Raw genomic sequence first — 25,262 nt, forward strand, 5'->3', positions numbered from 1 at the left:
CTTGAAAAGTCCCAACCAAGTATTTCTAGAATGCCAGCAGGGGAGACTAACAGGAACCCACAGGCAGGCAATCTGACAGGCAGTCAGTCACAACACCATTTGCCATTTCTTCCTTCCTGCACCAGCTCCCCCTAGTGTCCTCAGCATGGAACCCCTCAGACCCTCCGCCCATGGTGCCCCTCATGAGAATGCTAATGCCCACACATTCCCACAGCCAGGCCTGAGGAGCACCTGCCTTGGGTCCCACACTTTAGAAAGCCCACACACCACAAACACACACTAAAGAAATGCATTGAAAAATACATGTGCACCTCTGTCGCGGGCATCCAAATGTCCTCCAGCCCTGAAAGACCCAGCTCCTGACTATAGCTCTTTAGGCTCCAGGGAAATGTTTTTCCACATCTTGTCAGCAATCTCTTTGCCCCAGTCAAAAAGTGACTGAGTTTGAATGCCCTGAAGGTTTGTGGGTTGTGACATTGCAGTGCGGAGTTAGACACCATTTCAAAAGCAAGGGGGAAAAGGTGAGCAACATTCATGCTTAAGTAAAAGAGAAACAGAGTATATAGTCATGGCTCGTGAATGGCATGAAGGCAACAGACTCTTGTATAACAAAGTACTGAGAAGCATGCCTTTTCTTGCTTCTCTTAGTGCTCTGATCAGTAGTTCTGGAATTATCAGTGCATTGGTGCAGTATTTGGAAAAACTACACTTGGTGCCCAAAGAACATTTTACAAGTAAACAATTCTTATTCTTAAGTTTGCGATGATGTAAAAAGCTCATGAAACATGGTATTAATTCTTTACATTAGCAACTAAACGAACATTGGACACTAAACCTGTGTATAGACTACTTCCATTCAGAGAGTTAAAGAAGACAATAACATTTCCAAAAAAATATGTTAAAAATTTCAGCTTTATTTAAATAATTTTGGATTTAAAATGTTTTATACATTCACGATAATACGGATTTGCCTTTTTTATTTTAAAATTATTTTGGGTATTTAATAAAAAATAGCTTTTTGAAAATATTTAGCTTGTGAATCTGTACTTACTCTAATTTACATTGCAAATGAAAATATATTGATAGTTTGTATACTTTGAATGTGATTAACATTTTATATTTCAATCCTTTAAGTCACTGAGAATGAGTACAATTCAAGGAAAAAAGCAATAGGAAATCTAAAAACAGTCATTCTGCTTAAATTTTTTAAGCTAGAAACAATGAAAGTAAGCAGACTTTTATCAAGCACGACCCACATAAAATTCCCTAACAGGACATGACAAATTCTTTATTTAATGACCATTTAATTACTGTTCAAAACAACAAAAATGAGCCAGAAAATTATTCTCATCAAATCCACAACTTGAACAGGTCAGATGAAATCCCTGCAACTTCATATTCTTTATAAAGATTTCATCACTGATCAAGTTAAGAAGAATGTCTGTGGGCCTCCAGCTGAACTGTTGCCCTCAAGGCCCCACAAATATTGGCGGCTATCGCCGAATCCCGAGTTGTGTGTTCTTAAGGTCCAAACCAAGCTTGGCTTCTAACCAACTCTCCCTCAAAACCGTCACAAAAGCAATTCCATCAGGTTTTTGGCTCCACTCTTCTTTAGAATCCCACAAAGATTCCTGTGCCTACCTTGTCGCCATACAACCTGATGGCTAAGATCCGGTCCAAGGAGCTAAGGAGGTAATAGTTATCGCCCTTCACTGCCCATGTCAGATATCTTCTGCCCCATCTCGGCCAGATATAAAACCACGGAGTTAAATATCATGGAGCAATAACAAGTACTAGAAGTGAGAGAGGAGAGGATTCTGCAGTCTGAGTCTGAGAAATTCCATGCATTTATAGACAAAACCGTTTACTTGGTGTATCTTCTTTCCCTGGTCTCCTCCCTGCCTCCGAGGCTCTTGGCCGACATGCGCTCCACCATTTCCACACCCCCTGTGCATTTCCCTCCCAGACGACTAAAATGTAGGTCCAGTAGGAGGAAGAATGGCAGTGAAGGCCAAAGTGTATGAAACAGGCCTTTCACATTTTTGCTCATTACCCAGTTCTGAAACTTACGAGAATAAATCTTGCAGCAAGTGTTTCTTCAACAATTTACATGAGCACAATGAATGTTCTGAATACAGTTGTCCCTTTGTACTTGGAAGTTCAGAGGAAGGATATTTCCTAGACATCTACATTAAGGGACTGACTTCTAAAATAATCCATATCAACTTTTATTTAAAGATCTGTATGAAGTCTTGATTTTCATGTTTTAAACAGAGAAAGAATTTTACAGGTTTTGCAAATGCATAGAGAAATCTCACTTTATATATATATATATATAGACGTGTATATATACGCGTCTATATATATACGTATATATATATAGACGCGTATATATATATATATGTACGTGTATATATACACGTACATATATATATACGTATATATACGTATTATATATATATTATAAATACGCATACATATACGTATTTAATATATATACACACACACACACAGAATGCATATTGTGTATATGGGATCGGGGAGGATTGAGTTACTTGCCCAAGGTCTATAAGCTATCCTATGAGATCCAGGGCGAGAAACTAGATGATTTCCTGACATTTCAATCAATGACATTTCCAGTTAATCATCCTTCCTACCCCCATAGTTAATTACTGTGCTTATATGTGGCCATGTAATATTGGTATTATTCACTTCAGAAATCACTTATTAAGGTTCTGATAATGTTAGAAAGTAAAACTGAGAAATCATTGAGTTATCAAGAGTCGTCATTCTTATAAATTATTCTACATATTATTATTAAATGTATAAATGTAAGGTCTAATTATAATAGACAATACAGAAATTACACAGAACATTGCCAAACTTAATTCTCCAAGATATCGAAAAGAGGGTTTCAGTGATAATGTTATTATGAGTAAAAAGATTTACAAATGTGTTCTTCAGAAAATGTTAACTAATTGCATCTGTTCCAAAGAATAATTCACAGTGCCAATGTTAAAATGGAATTTATTTTAATTTAAGTTTTTATCAGATTTCCAAAATGCATTGAACATGTACATGTAAAATAGGGTACATTGAAAATAATAAAGGACTATAAATCTAGCAATATTTAAAATAAAGTAATAAGTATCTTCAAATAAATGATGGCATTATCTTCATTCACTGGCTCACTTCTATATTTTAATTATTATTATTGTTTAATGTTTTTATTTATTTTTGAGACAGAGAGAGACCGAGCATGAGCAGGGGAGGGGCAGAGAGAGAGAGGGAGACACAGAATCCGAAGCAGGCTCCAGGCCCCGAGCTGTCAGCACAGAGCCCGACGCGGGGCTCGAACTCACAGACTGCGAGATCGTGACCTGAGCTGAAGTCGGATGCTTAACCGACTGAGCCACCCAGGCGCCCCTAAGAAAAATCCTAAGTGGACTGATATTATATCCCACATGCTGTACAGGCCAATCATGATGCTTCCAAAAAACAAATAAAAAATATCTGACGTAAAAAGTGCTTTTCAATATCTGAAACTAACTCTTTGAAATAAAATGTCTCTTATTATAAAATCCTTACCTTATGAGAAATTTCCATTAGGTATATGTTTCAACAGCTTAAAAATAAAAGCTTATATGAGGAATCTGAATAGCTCTACTTTTACTGTAACGAGTAGAAAAGTTGTAGGTTACTAACCAAAGTATTTCAAGACTTGTTCTGTCAGCTGGCACAGGTTCACATGAAATTAAACATGTTTAATTTCACATGAAATTAAAAAGCACACATATAGTTCTAGATATTTTGAAAAGACTGTATCTCTTTAACTTATGAATAATCAAAAGGAATGTTATAATTATTTCTCAAGATGAAGCTGTTGTATATTTCCTGATCACATAGCAATTTTCCATCCATGTACAATAAACTTACATTTCCATGTTGTTTAGACCCCCCCCCATTAGTACTATATTTCCAGTAAAAAATAATTCGTTTATCTTGTATTTCTCAGAATCAAAAATACAGTCATTGATCAACTTCCTTCCATCCCTATCCTGGATTAATGAATGAATGAATCAGTAAATGAATAAATGATCTATACACATACACATCAGACTAGTTGTTGTCTTCTCCATGGTCACAGATACAAGGTGTATGCAAATATATACGGTTTACAAAATAATACAGGCACAAATTCATACCATTTAAAAATAATACCAAAGTGAAATTAATTTTTTTCTCTCTAGAATTAAAAAAGTCCTGGGGCACCTGGGTGGCTCAGTCAGTTAAGCATCTGACTTCGGCTAAGGTCATTATCTCACATTTAGTAAGTCTGAGCCCCACATCAGGCTCTCTGCTGTCAGCGAAGAGCCCACTTCCTCTGTTCCCCTCTCTCTCTGTCCTCCCTCTGCTCATGTGTTCTCCTCTCTTTCTCTCTCTTTCAAAAATAAATAAACATTAAAAAAAAAAAAAAAAAAAGTCCAGTGGGGCCTGGGTGGCTCAGTCTGTTAAGCATCTGACTTCGGTTCAGGCAGCTTATAAATTCGGCTCTCACGGCTTATAAATTTGAGCCCTTGCATCGGGCTCTGTGCTGACAGCTCAGAGCCTGGAACCTGCTTTGGATTCTGTGCCTCCCTCTCTCTCTCTGTCCCTCCCCTGCTCACACTCTGTCTCTCTCTCTCAAAAAATAAATAAACATTTAAAAAAAATTTTTTTTTAAAGTACACATAAACATTTTATTTTTGTCAAATAAATACTTCCAAAGTTGGGTTACAGAATTCTTAAAATATACATAATACATTTCCATATTAACATAATTTAATTAAAATGTTTTAGAAAGTCTACAAAATATATCTTAATACGTTGATCAATTCCAAAAACTCAAAATTTATATTTTGACATAATGAAAATTATTGCCATTTATGCATATATGTTGCACATATTATTTTTGGCTGCCTTGGAAATAAAAGAACTCAAGATTAAGAGTTCTGTTACAAAGACCCCATAGGTTTCTTAGTTCAACTTGAATTTTTAACTATTTAAAATCGAGGTAAACATGGTGACATGTTACACCTGACCCAAATATTCATGAATGTGTGTTGCAAAGCAAACAGAGGTAAAAATGGAAGGCCTTGTCCTCTCATACACTATCACCAAGCTGAAATTAAAATAAAAGAAATCTTGCAACCTATGAGCCACATTACCAGGTGGAAAAAAAGAAGTAGAAAACCATGAAAATTAGGCAAGGAGACAAAATAAATAAAAAAGAGTAAAGTGAGAAAGTATGAGTTGGCGAGGAACATATCCCTATTCTCAGATTTACTATGTCCCACGAGACTAGCCTTAGTCAGTGTGTCTTACTATGCCATCCCAAATGTGAGTCTGATTGCTGGTTGAAAAAATCTTGACAGTGCTTTCCAAAGGAGAATATGTCCCTACATTCGGAGAACTCCCTAAGGATATTCAGGATATTTACACGTATACACAAATAAACATACAGAGCCTACCTATCCCAAGGCTTCTGATAAGACAGGGGGAGAAGGAGCCTGATAAAATATCTTGTCAATTCAATTCTTAAGGAAAAATCCCAATGCTGTAATGGGTAACATCTGACAAGAACACATGGCAATTTCAGAAGCTCTGAGGAGTCTCACTACCATTAATCTAGTAACTGAATTACCTTATTCTAGCAGAATGAACACATAAGAAGGATGTATTTTATTTAAAATGTTACTATTCTCTTCTCTACTCAGCTCTATTCCCCAGCCTCCAGCCAGGAATACAACAGGAACTCAGTAAATGTTTATTGCTTGAGTAATCAAGGGAATGACTGGATGAATGAATGAATGAATGAATGATTATAAATGCACTATAATACTTGATTTAAAACACACAACAAAACTCAGCCAAATGTAACTATGATATAAATTCCACCTTTTTTCCCCCTTTGCATTCCATGGTAAGATGCTATTCATCTTAGCAAAGCAATTTTAAACTTTTCTTTAAGTTCTATTATTATTCCTAAATGTTAATTGTCAATAGTATCCCTCCTCCCTCCATCCCTTCCCTATGTTTCCACAGGGTGAATACAAAACAATATGACTGTATATTTTGTCTGTTAATTGGCACATGAATATCCTTGAGGACAGGGGTGGGGGCGCGCGCACGCACACACACACACACACACACACACACGCATGCACGCGCAGGGACGCATTTCCCTGGATTGTTCTCCATGGAAATCTCCCACATGGGAAAAGAGCCAAGGAGAGCCCGAGGACTTCCCTGACCCTGAGCCAAGGGTGTGGCAAATGTGCTCACCATAACCAGCTGGGCGCTTAAAGGGTAGGAGTGGGAAGAAGGACGGGGGAAGCTGGTAATAAATGTTGAAATCTTTTATTTGTGAGACAACGATCTAAGAATATAACATTTTTGCAATATTTTAAGCATTATGCAAAGACTTCTCAAAACTAACATCTTCTCAGTTGTGATACTTCTAAGACCAGCCAGAGCACTAAGATCTACCAAGGTATATATAAATTTGACCCATTAAGGGGGAATCATTGAACAAAGTTCAGCTTTTTTTCTCACTGATGTAGTTTCATTACATCTTCGAGATAAGTAATAACCTTTAGAATGTCTCCACCCCTACCCTACTGAAATCTCTTCAAAAGCCAGCCGTGATCCTTAAACTCCAGAAGACAGTAGCCCTTTCCTAGATCATAGCATTAGTGACTCCTTTGTAGCACTTGACCCTGTTAGACACACCTTCCTTAAATATTAAGTTCCCATCTCAAAATCAGACGCACAATAGATAATAAGTAAAAGCTCTTTTTTCTGTAAAGTTCCTCCCCTCTTAGCTTCTTTGATACTTGCCTCTCTTGGTCTCCAGTTACATTTTTGAGGGCTACAATACTTTGGAATCAATCCTCTATTTGATCTTCAGATGAAACTCTTCTACCCCATACACTTCCTCACTTTTCCAGGGTCAAAATTAATACCTCTTTCCTTTGTGTTCTCATAACCCTTTGTTCTATTCCTGCTATCACACTGATCATGATCTGCTTTGGATTTTAGTCAACAGAGGACATATTTTATAATCACACCCATTTTCAGCTAAGTTGTTGAACTGAATGGAATCTTTAACTCCTTCCTTTTTCCCACCCCTCCAATGCCAATCACATGCTGAACCTGAAAACAATTTAATTTCATTCGTCCCCTCCTGTGTATTTCTATTACAACCCACCCAGTTTAGAACCTACTAGCCTTTCATAGAGACTATCCCAATAGCTTCTAACTTGTCTACCTCCATGTTTCCTACCTCTTACCTATAAAGCGAGGTGAGGTAGATTTCAAAAATGTAATCGAATCATGTTACTCCTTGGCTCAAAAATGGGTAAAGGTTCTCTAATGTCTACCATACTGATGTGCTAATTACACATTCAAGGCCCTCTGCACTCTCTAGGTCTCCAATACCATTCTTTCCTTTTCTTCCATGTCTCCTTTTTAATTAGCAGACATACCATGATACTTTTCATTCCATGAGGACACCCACGCCATCCACCCCTTTCTTTGCCTATGTGGATATAATTCTCCCCACCTGTCAAAACGTTGCCCATCTTTAAAGCCTTCCTCAGGAAACACTTCCTGATCCCTAACCCCTTCCCCCTCACACACCCACAAGAAAGTACATATGATTTCTTCCTCTGAATTTGCAATACATTTTACTTATACATCTCTGAGGATGCTACTTAAGCTTTCTTCTATCCCAGTCAGGTAAGTAGTAGTCTTACCTCTCTCTTAGGTTTATGAGCAACTTAAAGGCTAAAATACAGACTTCCTCATCATTTTATTCTTCCAACCACCAGAACACTAAATTGCATATGGCAGAAATGTCATAAATATTCATTGAATTTAACCTAACTGAAGCTTTTACAAATAGCCAGAAAAGCTCAGGTTCCATATAAGAAGGATGGGGGCTCAAGCCAACTTAGCGCTGGCATCTGTGATGACTGGTGTTCTCAAAATTTCCACTTAAGGCTGATGACAGAATTAAGCTCTGCTACAGTCAATGAATAATTTATTTGTGCACAAAACATTCTGTTAATGGAAATCTTTTTATGGCTCAAGATCTAAAATATATTTACTGCCCTATAGTTATTAAATGTTTGCTTTAATCATTAGTACACAAGGTAATGACAAATGATAATTACAGGATCATTCTATGCTCTTAAACTGATTTAATCAAGAGTATCTCTTCTGAAATTCAAAAAACTCCTCAGTGTATGGGAATGGGGGTGGATTACCCTGGAACTACCCAACTCACTGCCACCATCAAATTTAAGAACCTACAGATTCTGTTGTTAGTAATACCACCAACTGGGAGAACAACTTTAGGTTCAAATAGCTAATACATTTTTTATTTTTATGCTCAAGGAAAAATCCCCCTGCTCCCCTGAAGTAGACTGCTTCAAATGAATACATCATAGCAAAACAGAAGTGAATGTGTTTGTGTATTCCCTAGATTTCCCAGCCTGCCAAAAAATGTTCCTTTGCTGTGCTATTTCAGCAAGTCGTGAGATGACAATGATTATGCTCCTCAAAAGGAAAAGATAGCTATTTCCCCCCGTTTTTATTTTTGGAGACCAAAAGGCACACTTCTGGCTGCTGTGAGTACTCTGACGAGTAGACATGTTCCTGAGGAGGAGAATCTGGGGGGAACTGTGGCAGGGGTAAGGTGGAGAAACCTAAAACCATCCTAACCTCTTGGAAAATATTTAAGGAGCCAGAAGGACAGCAGAAAGAGGAAGAAGTCTCAAGTCCTCCAATGAATTCCTGTTTCCAACTCTCAACCCTCATGGAAAAAAGAAAAGTCAAGTAGTAAGAAACATATGCTTTTTATCTACATTTATCTCAAACCCAACTAGTATACATTCAAGTTCATCACCCTGTTACGGAAACCAGTTTCTCTTTACTTCTCTTTTCCTATTAAGAGTAATATTTGAACTCCCAGGCTCAAAGCCTAGTGCCATCATTGACAACTTCCTCCTGTTCCCCTACTCCCAGAGTAGTAGGGGAGTAGTGCGCGCACACACACGCGCACACACACATACACACACACACCTCCTATACCCAATCAGGCAGGCAGTCCTACGTTGGCTTCCAGCATACTCTGGCTTATATTATCTGTGTCCTGTCAATCCTTATTCCTACCACTCCAGGGCAGACCGTGCGCACCTGCCTGAAATCCCAATGCAAAAGATCTGATCAGAAGGTACTCTGGGTCCAACTGGCAAATTTCCAAAGGACAGGTCTAAGCATGGTGTCCTCCGGTATGTAATCCAGGGATAATTACCAGAGGCAGTGACCTGTGGAAGTGAGGAGGGTCTTAGGAAAAACAATTTAAGCTGCAAGTAGGCACAAGGGCACCATAATCATACCCGAGAAGTCAGAAACCAAGGAAGAGATTGGAGAAGTCGGAAAGAACCCCCTGAACCTAGGCTCAAGTGTTCACTAAAGTTTTCTCAAAGTACTTTCATCTGTGGTATGAGGGAGGAGACATAAAGGGCACAACATGAGGTGATAGCTCTTGTATGAATTAATGTAAGTACCTCCTAAGTGGCTTCAATGCTTTCAGAGACTCTTACTGCTATGCACCCCACCCCCCATCTCTACCCACCACACCATCCAGCACAAGCTAGCTGGATTCATCTTCCTCATGTGCAACAACTCTGATTGTGTCTCTCTTCCACTCAAACCTGTTCAGGGCCTTCCCACCACCACAGCAATGGTGCCCCACATTCACACTATGTTTACACCTGTATCTCCCAGGAAGCCTCTAGTTTAGAAGCCATGTTTTATGTTATCTCATTAGATTTTTTCAGAGATCAGTTGTTTTTATTCCCATGGTCAAGACAAATACAATAAAATATCCTTGTCAAGGGAATAAAGGGGTTTTTGTTTTATTTTATTTGTGGGAGAGAGTGTTGCCATTAACATAGAGAAGATTTTTTTTTTGTATTCAGAAAGATCACTAAAATACACATAAATTTATTCTTATGGCTCTGCTCTGGATAGTTAATAAGTATCAGACTTGCTGATTCATCTCACTGATATGACTAAAGCCAGTTATAAATTTGCAGTCCCCAAAAGGAATTTGAAAAGAAAACCCACAGCCGAATATTTTTATTAAATTAAACAAATATTTATTGAATATCTACTGTTTTTTTCAATCACCATTTTCAAGGCTGAACAGGAAACCAACAAAATAAAGACACAGCCTTTGCCTTCAAGCAGCTGATAGCACGGTGTGTGAGAGAAAAAAACTTCACAGAAATCACTTTAATGTAAAGCACAAAAATACATACAAAAAGTGACATGAGAGAAGTATAAAATATTAAGGGGATTGAGAGGGAAATGAAGTAAAACATGAAGATGAATAATGCTCATATACTAAATAAATAAGACTAAAATAAAAGAATTGGCCAGATTCTGATATCAGTAAAGCGTAATTAACCAATAACCAATAATGCAAGTAAGAGATGAGGCAGAAAGCACAAAGTCAATTTGTCTTTGGACAATTCATGGATGAGAAGTCAATGTGATATCAGGTTCAAAACTAAAGATCTCTCAGTGAGTGGTTTTGTTCAATATCCAATTAGCAAATTTTTATGTAAACTATCCAAGAGAATCAGAATTCCAAGGGCCATTCTTGAGGTCTAAGGATGTTGCTTGGAGTTTGTGAGATTCTTAGGGCAGGGGAGTCACTGGGTGAATTTAACAGTTAGTATGATCAAAGAAAGGAAAGGTACACTGCCTCCAAGATTTTCTACGAGACCTGATTCTTCGCTAAAACTTCAATGTAGCTTCTATTTCTGTATTTGATTCATACTGAACAAAACATAGTGACTGTATCAGCAAAGCTCCAATATTTGAACACTGGTAGTCAACTAAACCGGTGACCAGGCAGCAAGTGACATGCTATCTAAAGTTGCAGGACCTAGGGTTAAAGTCTGGTCATATGGCTCACTAGTGCTGTGACTTTGAGCAAATCACTTAGTTGTAACTCCCTGAGCCTCCGTTTCCTCAGACACAGAATAAAATGTGAGTAATAGCTACATAACAGTTATTGTCTAAAGCGAGATAATGTACCATGGAAGCCATTTGTAAACTGTACAGTATTACACAAATGGTAATTCACATCATGAGAGAAACAAGGAAACTAATTAATTACTAAATACTATTGTGTAGGTTTTTGTGTGGAAAGTAAAAGATGAGAGATTTACCACCTATAAACATCCTTCACTGTGATCTAAAGTAAGGAGACAAGAAGACGGATAGGCAGGAGGGAATACTATGAAATGATATAGAAGCAACCCTCAGTTTTTGGATGCTTAAAAAATGTTCAATGGGGAAAAAAATGTGCTTTGTTCATACTACTGACTTAATTAATGCTTGTTGATTGAACGACGAATAAATGAAGGGGTAAGGTACTGAATGTGGGAATGAGTGAAGGTAGAGCCAAGTGAGATGCCTGAAAAACAAGGCAGGAAAGGGGCACCTGGGTAGCTCAGTCGGTTAAGTGTCAGACTCTTGGTTCGGATCAGGTCATGATCTCTGGGTTTGTGAGTTCAAGCCCCGCTTCGGGCTCGGTGCTGACTGTGCGGAGTCACCTTGGGATTCTCTGTCTCCCTCTCTCTCTGCAACTCCCCCATGTGCACTGTCTCTCTCCTTCTCAAAATAAATAAATAAATTAACTTAAAAAAAAAAAAAGCAGGCAGCATCAGGCTGTGTAAACAGTGGAAGAAAATAATTTTGGAAAAATGAAAAACCATGTAGTCCAAGAAGCTAACAGTAACGGACTCCATTCACACAGGCTATAACGGCAAAAGAAACAGCAGTCATGGTGAGCAGGGACTGAGTATAGGCTTCATATCATTTTGGTAATACTCATTCATAAGTACCGATACCTTCTTCAGTTACCTTAAAACATAAAGGACCCAAACAGAAGAGTTGTATGCATCTGAAAAGCTATAAAAATGACCCTACCTAAAAGGAAACATTTTGAAGGCCACAACACACTGAAGCTCAAGGGTCCACTCTGAATTCTACGTGACAGCAGGAAAAATTATACCAAACCCATAGAGAGCACAGAGTAGATCTAATGTGCAACTTCATCAGATCTTTATAAAATCTGCTAAAATGAGTCCAGAGAGAATGGATTAAAAGTTTTCCTCACTTGTATTTTCCATATTTGTGTAAGTAATGACATATATATTTTTTAAATTTATTTATTTTTACTTTTATTTTTTAATATCATTTATTGTCAAATTAGCTTACATACAACACCCAGTGCTCATCCCAACAAGCGCCTTCCTCAATGCCCATCACCCATTTTCCCTTTCCCCCACCCCCCTTCAGTTTGTTCTCTGTATTTAAGAATCTCTTGTGGTTTGCCTCCCTCCCTCTCTGTTTCTATCTATATCCCCCCTCCCCATCCCCCATGGTCTTCTGTTTAGTTTCTCAAGATCCACATATGAGTGAAAACACAATATCCGTCCTTCTCTGACTGACTTATTTATTTTATTATTTGTAAATTAAATTTGGATTTCAACAACTTCCGACTCCCAAAATTACTAACTATAATAACTATGTAACTCTCAGCTAAGTAATTACTGCTCTGAAATGCAATTTCCTCAAGTGATTATGGTATTCTTCATTTTCACTTTAAAAAGATTAAGCACCTATAGCACAGAGCCCAACTCATGGAACATATTAATAATTTTCACCTTCCTTCTTACCTTTCCTCAGCTTAAAGAAGACATGTCACTTACATAGTTCTTAAATAATTACATCTAATGCAATGAAAAAATATCAATCTGAGCATATTGTTAAAGGACCATAGGTCAGCTAATATTACTTTTAAAATGAATAATTTCAAGACCGGTCGAAAGAACTGGCTTCGCAAAAGAAACTGGCAATGAATGAAGAGCAGTATTATTGATTAAAAGATAAAGCCATCTGTTTTTACCATATTTTACAAAAAGTGTCATGAAAGAATGGTCACTCTAATGGTGAGGGTTTCCCTTTCTTGTCTTAGTAACGGTTTTCTATCTACTGCCAATTTGGGGTAGCAAATTTTTTAGATGTATCATTTATATGTATCATTATATATCCTCACTTGGGCTCATGGACAAGGCCAGGTTCACAGATAAAGTCATGGACAGATTGCTGATTATATACAACACGGACATCTTAAAAGAAACACACCAATTTCATATGAAGTGTTTCCTTACCAAAGGAAGTATTTGGTTTGAGAAAATGTACTTATCTCTATGCGTTTTGTCCTCAATGACAGCCTAAAGAATCAGTCACATGGTTAATAAGACGTTACGTATTATGTTTAAATAATGATTATAACTACCATTACCACTACTAATCATGATCATAATCACTACTAGTTATTGAGCCCCTACCACCTGCCAGGAGTTTAATCCTCACATAATCTTATAAATTTACTTAACTAAAAAAAAAATTATTTTAAAACAGAGTGATTCCAATGAGCTGACTTTTAAGCAAAGGCTCCCAGAACTCACAGTGTAATAAATAAGGAGAAGGCCAACTATATTCAATGTCCACACCACGTCCATTCTCAGGTAGCACGTATGGAACATAATCGGTACAGTCTCCCAAACATCTCTTAGGTTAGGTCCCACCAACTGAAATTTAACTGTAACGCCATGGGGTACTTTGGGAATAACTGTAAAGGCCAACCTTGTGAGTACATAGAAAATTAAATGTGGCAGACAAAAACATTTAGGTTAGTGGTGCACAATATTAGCTTTCATTTTGTAACATCTATCACAGCTGTTGAAGAATTAAGGTTTGGCTCTTGAAATTTTTTTAACACTTCTCTTCCTAATGAGTTTTTCATCTAACTGCCTTACATCCCTTTAATTATCCAAAATATTTTTTCTGAGTAGCATCTCACGTGCCCATAACGATGGAAATTATTGGTCACAAATGAATCTTGGGTCATGAGCCTTACAGGCAAAATTGAAAGATGTCCCAAGGTTTCTGCGCTTGGTATTTCCATACTCGTTGAATACGCAAAAGCCACACTAAACAAATCAAGCTCCAGGGCAGTTGTCTCATGGGAGATTATTTTAGACAACCCTAAAGCAGTTGTTGGCATCATATAAATTATGCAGCAGTATCCCTGAAAAACCACGTGACCTCAGCATGTCTTAAGATGCCCATAGGTGAAGCAGACACTGTTAGTTTGGTTTTGAACACTGCTCCCCAAATGGCTAGATGCTCTTCTCTCTTATTCATTATCATCCCTCAGGTTTTTACATAGCCTCCATTTATTCAGAGGAAAATTAATAACAAGCCACACAGTTTAGCATAAAATTTAAAATATCAGAACCTCAAATCTCATGACCTGGACTAGAAATACAAATATTTTTCCAAATGTTCTGTTACTGTGCAAAGGGTTAATTAAAACATGAGTTTGCCTGGATTAAAAAAATAAAATAAAATAAAATAGCCGAACCTTAAAATCAGTATCATTTAGACTTCTGATGCCAAAAATCTGTTTGACAGAGCAGGTTTTACTATGCTGACATTTTAGCAGTAGCCAAAGTCCTGTTCCCACTAAATTCTGTCTTGGCAACACCAGTAATTTGCTAAGAGCCTAAACTCCTCTTGGTGAGGACTTCTCCACCTCAAGAGTTTTCCACAGATTCACAGTGCGATGAGGACGTTGATTTGAGTAAGACTTTAAGGTTTCTATTCTTATCACAGAAATCAAACTTTCTGTAAAATGAGAACGGCTTAACATAAGGAGAGATGCTAATTTACTCAAAATGTTCAGCAGGCTTTAGATTAGAATCTGAGGCAATATAATAAAATTATACATAAATACCTCACTAACGGTAAAATCCGATATTCTTATATGACCCCAAGATTCTTAATAAGCAAATAATTATTAAAAGAGTAAATGGGGGTGCCCGGGTGGCTCAGTCAGTTAAGTGTCCGACTCTTGGTTTTGCCTAAGGTCATGATCTCACAGTTCATGAGATTGGGCTCTGTGTCAGCACAGAGCCTGCCTGGGATTCCCTCTCTCCCTCTCTCTCACTGCCCTCCCCTTCTCTCTCTCTCTCAAAATAAATAAGCAAACTTTAAAAACAAAACAAAAATAAGAAAAAAATAGTAAATAAAAGGATATGTTCCCAGCTATCAATGACCACATTTTCTAATCTTCTCATCTTTCTAACTGGGATATTTCCAGAAATATTGTAAAAACTTGCAAACATGTTCATTTAGATAGCATCCCAGACATCTTTCACGGGTAGTAAGGGCCTCAAATCATTACTGCCTAAGTTTCACATAAAGCTTAATATTTTGCTTGAAAGATCTTTTCAGAAATTCTGAAATCAAACCATATAAAAAGAACTTGACTCCACTTACCCAGCAGCTGAATGTTACTGAATCGGTAAAAGAGTGTTCCAACCAAGTCAATTCACTTAATTTTTCAAGTCAATCTGATTACCATTGTCTTTTTAAAAATTCAAAGACTCCACCTAATGAGGAAAGGAAAACAAAAAGAAAAACAAATAACGTTTAAGCCAGAGTAGCATAGGATCAATACATTAACAACACAGAAATCAGATCAAGATTACTGTTAAATCCTCTCCCAAGTTACTGTACTGCTTAAAAGTATAAAACAACAAAAGCATCTGCCAACTGAAATTTACCAGTTTTGGATAAAATGAATATGCAAGCATAGAGAAAACAATAAAATAACACAATAAATGTGAGAGCAGAGACTTTATTGTCAGTGCTGATTGACACACAGAAACAATGACTATATAATGCAAGTTAGGATATGTAAAATTAGATGGCAACCGATTGCTTTGGGATTTGGCTCATTGATTCTTATTAATTTACTGATGCAATTAAAATGCGTAGGCTGCTATTCCTTAAAACAGTTAAACTCTAGTTACACATAATCTTTATTGAGGAATATAAACTAATACCTAGATAGATCATTTGGAGAGAATGCACTGGCATGCATGAATTTCCAAATCATTCTTCGAAGGTTATACCTCGTCTCCCACAGAGAGTGTTTATTCTCCTAAAGACCCATAAACAGCTTATGGTTTATAAATAATATCATTTAATTCCATTTTCTTTACCGGCAGACACACCTTTTCTGAAGCCCGAATATTAAACTAGTATTTCAGTTCCAAGAGTAAGTTTGAGAGAAAGCAAGCTATATCTCAACTGATGAGAGCCTAAAATAAATGGGATGCTGGAAGGCTGAGCAGAAGAGTGAGATTACAAAATTGGACAGCGTCCAGCTACTCCCGAATCAAGTCTCCCCAAGATAGATTTAGTATGTTTTAAAGTCCCAGAACATCAAATCCAACCATATCCACGTGAAAATTCAAAAACCTATTCCAAAGCCATAAGCACATGATTTTTTATTATGCAATGTGGAATTAGCTACATATTGCCACTCCACTAATCCCACCACACCTATTAGTGAAATTAATTGAGCTCATCTCAGTATTTAATAAAGGTTGATACAGATTTGCTATCCACTATTAGAAGGTAGATGCTCAAAAATAAACCTAACCCAGAACAAACCAAAAACATTCCTAACAGTGGAGAAGACAAATAGCAATAATTATACATACTAAGTAGAAATCCACAGCAATCACTGGAAATACATTTTCACTTCCAAGACAATCCAATGTCTAGATTCTAGACTTACTGCTGTTCAAGAAATAATTATCTACAAAATTGAGATGGATATGATCTCAAAAGACTTCTTCATTCACAGAGACAAACAGTCTTGATTATTATGCTAGGGTTCTTGCCATAAATATGACAAGATAAAAGTCAAACGGTTTGGTTATTTTAAATTATCCTGGATCAACAAATATAAGCACCTAAAGGAGCTGCAAATGGTACAACACACACATTTCTCACACTTGAATATCTAGAGCTGTGAAAATATTTTTGTACTTTTCTAGGCCTTTATGGAAGTTGCCAAGGCTGTTTCAAATAATGTTCAGAAGATGGCTTTATAGTGTCACCTCTGAATTCTTGCCATGATGGCTTTGGGCTAGTACACTGTTTAGCAACTTATAGCCTTATGTTAGTCATTTTCCAAGAAAGCGTGAGGGCGCTTCCCCTCACGATGCAAAATGACTTGAAGATTCTTAGGAATCCTTTTCTCGCTGATTTGTCAACATAAGTGAAATTGACCTGTACCAAAGTTTAGATCTACCATCACCTTTCTGTGCTTGCTTATTTCTTAGCGTACTGTTCTCTTAACATGTAGTTCTTGCCCCATAAAGGGACTTAAATGACTTGAGCGTGGCCAGTCATTAAGCCAGTATCTCAAAAGGTCTTACATCTATAGTACAGCAAGTATGTTGTCGTTTTAATCTGACTATGCTTATTGGAGTGGTCTATGATTTCAAATTACTTAGGAATATTTCAGTGTTGATATTACTAATGTATGGTACCTCATATCAAACCTCACAAGCAGTTAAGTACAAAATATATTAGTCATCTGTATGGATGATTCAGATGAATGACTGTTCCTAATTAGCACAGAAGATACAGATCTGTTGCCTGCATAACAGGTGAGCCTCATGTGTACAAACCACAATACAACATTCTTTAGAAATGTTCACTTCGTTAGAAATGAGCAATGACACCTAAGATACCACAATAAGTTCCCTACAATTTCTATACCACACAGTAGTGCAGAGCCTAAAATAATTTTATAACCTGATGAAAGCAGTTGAATCTAAACCTTCTTACCTTCAATTTGTTTTTATTGCCTGCCTCAACACAGGAGGAAAAAGGAAAAAACAAAACAAAACACCTCAGTCTGCGGTATTTTGGCTTCATCAGAAAATCTAAATGCATCTGAAACTGTGTGGTACAGTCAGTTATGTAGTCTAAACAATCGAATAATTTGTCATTAGCTAATAGTTGATCATGCTTGTTACCGATTGGCCTACATTTATATATACTAAATCAGATGTAGCCACAATGCTGAACCGAAGTGACTTTCTCTAGCTTAATGATTTACCCCACGTAGTATAGAGGAATCATGCTCTCTGAGTTGACCAGACCACTCCGTGAGAGCGCTTTCACCATCCATGCTGCTGCAACAATGGACATAGTAAACGTGTCGTTGAGTAGCACTTGGCACCCTGGAATAAGGTTGGGAACTTTGATGTCTTTATACCTCTGGACATATCCTTAATCCAGGTCCAGAGGAGGTCATCAAACACCCTCCTTCTATTGATGATGAGACTGAGACTCAGAAGGTCACAGTCATTTGCCCAAGGTCATGCAACTAGAAGGCAGACTTCCTGACTACTATTCCACTATTTTCCCTTTACATCATTGAGCTTCTCTGAGCACCAATGATACTAAAGATGCTTCCCAGTTTAGGATGAGAAGGAAATGCAGAAGGCCACGAGTGCAAAGTGAGTGGGAACAGGTCAGCAAATACCACCGGCTCCACACCACCCTCTGCATCACGGTTAGAAGTAACGTGCTTCTTTGTAAATCTAGTAAAAACCTGGCCACGGAGAATAAAGAAACAGAATAACTGAACTGTTAGAGACCCAAAACCTCTTGGCATATTTTGGCAGAGTTTCAAAATAACATTTGGGAAGCAGTGCCCTAACAGCCAGAGTTAGTACAGCTGCCCTACTTAGTCATTTATATTATTTTTCTTTAGAAATACATAATGACATTGAAGACATTTATAACCAAAAAAAAAAAAAAGAAAAAAAAACAAAACTACAACCCTCTTAATCCCATCACCCAAACATAATTATTTTCATTTTTAAAAATTTTAATCTAGTATTTATTTGTCCCTATAAGCATATTTTCACATAGATGTTCTCATAACACACATATAACAACAATGCATTCTAACTTTTTTTCATTTATTATTTGATACACATGTTCTACATTTTCATGTAATTCATATAGTTTTCATTTTTAGTAGCCACATAATATTTCATAGTCAGCACACTTAGTCATTTCCTTAACCATTCCTATATGCAAGAACATTAAAGATGTTCTTGTTTATTTTTAACACTAGAGATACTACTCATCCTTAAGATAGTAACAGAAATAATATTATCAAATCAAAGAGTATGAGTATTTTTATGGACTTCACATTTATAGCCATGTTGATTCCAAGAGACTGAAATCACCTACGAAACTACCAACGATATCTGAACATTGCATTTCCACCAAACCTCATGTTTTTATATGACTAAATTCTTTGGTGGTTTATTTAATGTAAAATGGTACTTTCGGGTTGCCTTTTTATGTTAATGATGACTGTAATCATTCTCTCATGTAAAAACAATTTCATTGTCTCTCATTTTTAATGTAAAAATTACCTCTATTCATATAATTTGACTACTTTTTGGTCCTATTTTTTCCTGTGAATTTAAATGACCCTTTAACATGATGCATATATTAACTTTTCTACAAACTGTTCCGTAAGTTTATTTATTTTTAGATCTTTAACCGTTTAATATATCTGGCATGTATTTGGATCCACAGCAGGAAGTACATACTCAAATATTTTTGACAAACTCCAAGTTATCCACAGTACTATTTACTAAGCTTGCTATGTTATATTTTAACTCTGTATTGTCTCATAATGGATCCATGATGGGCTTCCCATTTTGTTACACTGATTTACATATTTAAATTGGAACCTTTGTTCAGACTGAGTACATATAATGTGAGTGACATTACCTTATGAACTTGCTGTTAATGTGTTGGGCGGTTTTAATTACCGTTGTTGTTTTACAGTCTATTTGAATCTACAGTAGGGCAAGATTTCTAGTTTTGCTCTCTTTTTTTCAAATGCTCCTTGATATTTCCTTAAGTGCACACATATACCTGCAAAACTCTTACCCTTTTTTCCCTGATTATATTATTTGATTAAGTGTAATATTTGCCCTCCACATTCAGCCATACCCAAAAAAATCCCATTAAAAGTTTGAATAGAATTGTGTTGAATCATATATAGAGGCATCCTTTCAATATTTTGTTCTGCCATGTCAAAAACAGTGTATTATGGTGCATTTCTATGTTTATTACATTTTTCACATTCAATAATCATTTGCATTCTGAAAGACTCTTGGTTCTGTGTCTTTCCTCATTTCCATTTCACTTGCTTGGAAACACTGAATTCCTCAAGTCCAGCAACTGAATTGTGTCACCAGATCCTCTGAATAATATTCTTTACAAGTAGGCAAACGCTGATTAAACAGAAAAGTGTTGTAAGTTCTAGCTTAAATAAAACATCTTAATTGCCTCAACAAAGATGAGATTACACTGTGTATAAACGACACAACCACCCCAATCATATTCCAATCATATTATTTTCTTGGTATATCCACAAGACGCAGCCCTGAATTCATTTAAAACATAGCTGAAGGGCTGAGATACCTAGTATGTTCCTCTATCTCGGATCCCAATGTCTCTCATTTCTGCTGTGAACTAGGTTCAAAGGTAAAGCAAAACCAACAATGAACTGCACCTAACTTAAATTATATTAATCTTTTAAACTCAAATTTGACTAAGAATACTCTACATATTGTCAAACGTTTAATGATGTCCAAGTGTTATTCCTCTTCCTTGATATACCAAACCTGGGGACTCTCAAGGAATCTTGTATTTTATAAAATGTATGAGTACCTGAAGAATTCTAGACACCATAGTGAAAAGGAAGGAAAGACAAATAGAAGAATGGGAGGGGAAACACCAGGAATATCTGTGCGAAGGTAGGCAAATAAGGACAGAAGCTATTTTCCATCCACACTGTGAACGTCATACTATGTGTCAGGTTGGCTGAAAGCATGAGTGATGTGCTCCTCCAATTTCCTGAAGAAAGAAACACATAGAAAATGTGGCAAATATTTAATCTAAGCCTTGTTTCCTGAAAGACTGCAAGATGCCCACAAATTTTCTTTCCCAGAGTTCAAAATAGCAAGCTGAGTGGGTGTAAGCACTTCAAGTGTAAAAAGAAAAAAAAAAAGGGAAAACTAAGGAAAAGGAAAAGGAAATCATATACTTTTTGCTCTTCAGTAGGAGAATTTTGAAAGAAGCCAGGTAAAGGGATTTTAATGATTTAGATCTAAAGTTGTCTTGAATCAGAATATAAATACAGTCTTAATACTCTGGTCACTTTTAAAGGTTGCAGTTTCTATGTAAGGAATAAATTTCCAACCTCATTGTTATTGTAAGACAGGCAGTTTCACCCTAATACAGCCAGATACTAAATGACCACAATACAACACTGACAAAAGGGAGAGTTGAAGGTTCCTGGGGTCTCTACCCCTCCGAGGAAGAGAAACCTTCCTCTACAATGTTTTTTTTTTTAAATGTTTTATTATTTAGTTTTGAAAGAGAGAGAGAGAGAGAGGGAGAGAGAGAGACAATGAAAGCAGGGGAGGGGCAGAGATAGAGGGAGACACAGAATCCAAAGCAGGCTCCAGGCCTCTAAGCTGTCAACACAGAGCTGATGTGGGGCTCGAACCCACAAACCCTGAGATCATGACCTGAGCCAAAGTCAGATGCTTAACCCACTCAGCCACCCAGGCGCCCCTCGACAATGCTTTTAAAATTTTAACATGCTTATGAGTCACCAGAGAAGTTTGTTAAAATGTGAATTCTGATTCTATTGGTCTGGATGGGGTCCAACTTTTGGGAGTTCTCTGGTGATGCTCATGTGCTGGTCTGAGGTGCACATTTTCAGAAGAGCGGTTCTAGTCTGTAATAACCGTTTACCACCAGCCACACAAGAGAAACAACAATCAATTAAGAACATTTACAAGGTGGGGTGCCTGGGTGGCTCAGTCGGTAAAGAGACCAACTCCTGGTTTCAGCTCAGGTCATGATCTTAGGGTTCGTGGGATCGAGCCCAACATCAGGCTCCACACTGATAGCATAGAGCCTACCTGAGATTCTCTCTCCCCCTCTCTTTCTGCCCCTCTCCCTGCTTGCTTGCATGCTCTCTCTCTCTCTCAAAATAAATAAATAAACTTTAAAAAAATTAAAACTTAAAAAAAATAAAAGCACATTTGCAAGGTATCTACCATTGTTCTAGCTGTTTAAGAAATAACAAAGTACACAATAACAAAGCCCTGAGTCAACAATTAAAAATTATTTTAAAAAATTAAGTGCTGAATGTCAAAATGTGTGGTAATGATTCCAAGTATAACAGAAGTTGAGAACAGGAAGAGTTCTGTAGGGTTTAGAAGAGTGGCAAATGGCTTCCCAGATCAGGCTGGACTTGATCAAGCCCCAGGTTCAGGGTGGTGGTGACAGGGAGAGAGCAGGGGACCAGAAGAGGCAATGTTGGAAGGGACACTGAGAGTTCCAAAAAGAGAAAACTGCTTTGTAGATGCAGATATTATCATTTGAAATTTTAACCTGAATTCACTTCTAACTAGGTGAAGGGAACTTCTGACTTTGTTTAAAATTTGTAAGTTTGGGGGCGCCTGGGTGGCTCAGTGGGTTGAGTGTCCAACCTTTAATTTCGGCTCAGGTCATTGCATCAGGGTCATGGGATCGAGCCTTGCACCTGGTTCCATGCTGAGTGTGAAGCCTGCTTAAGATTCTGTCTCTCTTTCTCTCCCTCTGCCCCCTCCCCCACTCGCACTCTCTCTCTCTCTCTCTCTCTCTCTCTCTCAAAAAAAAAATTTTTTTTGTAAGTTTGGGAATTATAATGCTATTCCAGGGAATAAAGAAATGGGTACATGTGCCTTAATCTTATGCAAATTTTCTCCACTGGCAACAGCAACAGTATTATTAATGACATTTTAGGCTTAAGCCTGGTAGCACAAAATTACCATTTTTATATATATATATTTATGCATATGTATGCATATGATATGTATGCTTTTGATTAACATATGTCTCTAATGATTAACAATTTTAAAAGCACTGGAATATAACTTTTCACTACAATAGAATTAAGAGACTTCTGTGATTTGGAGCACTGAATTTTACTTTTATTATAAAAATAAACACTTTTTTTTTCTATAAAATACTTTTAGATGACACATACCCACACACACCCTCAGCTCCGGCATTATTCTTCCCTTTCCTCCCACACTGGCTGACAATGGGAAAGAAAACACATCCAGAAACAGAATGAAATTATTAATGAATTATACCTTAGTTGGTTTTTAAATCTCCTTAGAAAGTTTTTTTCCTGTCAACCTACAATATGTTCGATATATTGTCCAGTGGATTTAACAGAAAAGAAAGAAAGAAAGAAAGAAAGAAAGAAAGAAAGAAAGAAAGAAAGAAAGAAAGAAACCAGAAGATTGCAAAGGTCACTATAAACTTGAAAACTCAATCTCTAAACTTTATTTACTGAAAAGGAAATTACAGGGAGAGGTGGTACCTATAACCTGCAGGAGGGAAGGGAAGTGTTTGAAGGAGAAACGGTACATTCTAGCATTCCCAGAACAGGTCAACAATCTTACTGACCTCCAGTTCCATCTTTGGAACTACCAACGTCACTTTATTGTAAGCAGTGAGAAATGACATATGGAATACTGGCAAATATTGCATTTCCTATTAATGTGAAATGCCATAACTCTGGTTTACCAGCACCCCTCTCCCTTACCGGTTCCTGCCTACGAAACCTCCCTGTGTTTGCTGGAAGATGTAATTTAGGAATGGATTATGGCAAAAGTCTGCAATTTCAAAGTATCTAGACTTGAAAGTTAAAGTGACGTTAAATGCATCACTATAGCTGTGCTAAATAAGGCTCTAGTATCAGGATGAACCAATGGACTTACCAAATGCCCACTCTGATACACACACACATACAAGCACTCTTTACCAACCAGAAAAAGATATTACTACGAGCACACTAAATCATTACTCATGAATGGCTTGCAAAACACTAAACAGAATGCCAACACTCATGCCCTAAAAAGACCGTGAAGTTTGTCTTCTACAAATGTCTTCCTCTTTCTACTCTGAACGTTTTCAGGTGTCCTCCCCTAACTAGGTCATGGCATCATGCAGGCTGCATTCCCCAACTCCTGCAAAAAAGAGCTAATAATCGTTTTCATACTTGACTGCCAAAAATGTAATGTGTTCTCATTAGGGAAAACAACAAACCCACCAACCTTGTGACTTTGTAAAACTTCATATAAAGAAAAAATAAATAAATAACGGTTGGGAAAGAGACGTATTTGGGGAATGGGTTTTACTAGAATAGAAGCAAGAAACCCCTTCTGTGGGAAATGCTGTTACCAACCCTATAAAGATACAGTGCACCTAGACCAGAACAAGATATGGTGTGCTTTCAGTTTTCTGAGGCAGTTTCTATTTGAATTGAATTGGCCCTTCAGAAGACAGTTCATCAATGATAAATTCCTTCTCTCTCTCTCTCTCTCTCTCTCTCTCTTTCTTTCTCTCCCATCTGGATCTACCCTTTTCATTAGTGTTAAGGCATAATGCCATTTTTACTTCTTTGGTATGTATCATTATAGTCTTCTGTGTTTATGGGTACACCTGTTTTTAGAATTAGCAACAGATACTACCAGAAGTCACAGGAGTTAAATTTACAACAGCAAAGACCTCTAACTGCAAGCCTGGAACCATGGTGGGAAACAGGTTCAGTTAAGAAAGACTTCCTCAGCCAGAATTTACGTCCTCACTAACCAGGCTGCCAGGCCTAGATCAAATGAAGGTCGATGCAACGTCCCGAGAGGAAGCTGTTCAACTTGCCTGGTCGGTTCCCCTGAGCCCTGCCAAGGAGGCCCTGCAGTCTGACAGCCGACCTGGCAGAGCCGGTGCCTTCCCCAGGCCGAGAGTCCTCCACCCCCACCACCAACCAGGAGCACCAAAGCCAGCAAAGCAAAGCTGAGCAGCTGGAGGCAGCCACTTGTGGATGACACAAAGGCAGGCTCCCTCTGCCCTGGGAGTGACGGTGACTGTGACGGTGACGATGACGAGAGCTGTTGAAGTGTATACTGTGAGACGGGACATCCCTCCTGGCATTCTGGGTGAGTAAAGCCCAGGCCAGGGCAACAACAGCCTGGCCTGAGGACAGTCTGCTCCTCACATCAAAGCTGGAGGCCCTGGGAGGCTGGCCAGCAGCCAAAGACGCAAAGAGCAGCAGGGGAGTTTGTTGCCTTAGGACAATAGCAAACTGGGACGTGGTAGAA

The 25,262-nt window shown here is 37.6% G+C and overlaps 1 protein-coding gene across 5 annotated transcripts in view; it reads right to left on the reverse strand.

Moving 5' to 3' along the window:
• HIVEP2 (HIVEP zinc finger 2) overlaps positions 1-25,262 on the reverse strand; it is a 207,693-nt gene that overhangs the window by 75,876 nt on the left and 106,555 nt on the right. For all 5 annotated transcript variants that reach the window (XM_058735486.1, XM_058735483.1, XM_058735487.1 and 2 more), the window contains exon 2: positions 15,475-15,587. The gene's annotated coding sequence lies outside the window, so the exon portion shown is untranslated. The remainder of the gene's footprint in view (positions 1-15,474; positions 15,588-25,262) is intronic.

The sequence above is a fragment of the Neofelis nebulosa genome, chromosome 6, assembly GCF_028018385.1.
Source record: "Neofelis nebulosa isolate mNeoNeb1 chromosome 6, mNeoNeb1.pri, whole genome shotgun sequence".
NCBI lineage: Eukaryota > Metazoa > Chordata > Mammalia > Carnivora > Felidae > Neofelis > Neofelis nebulosa.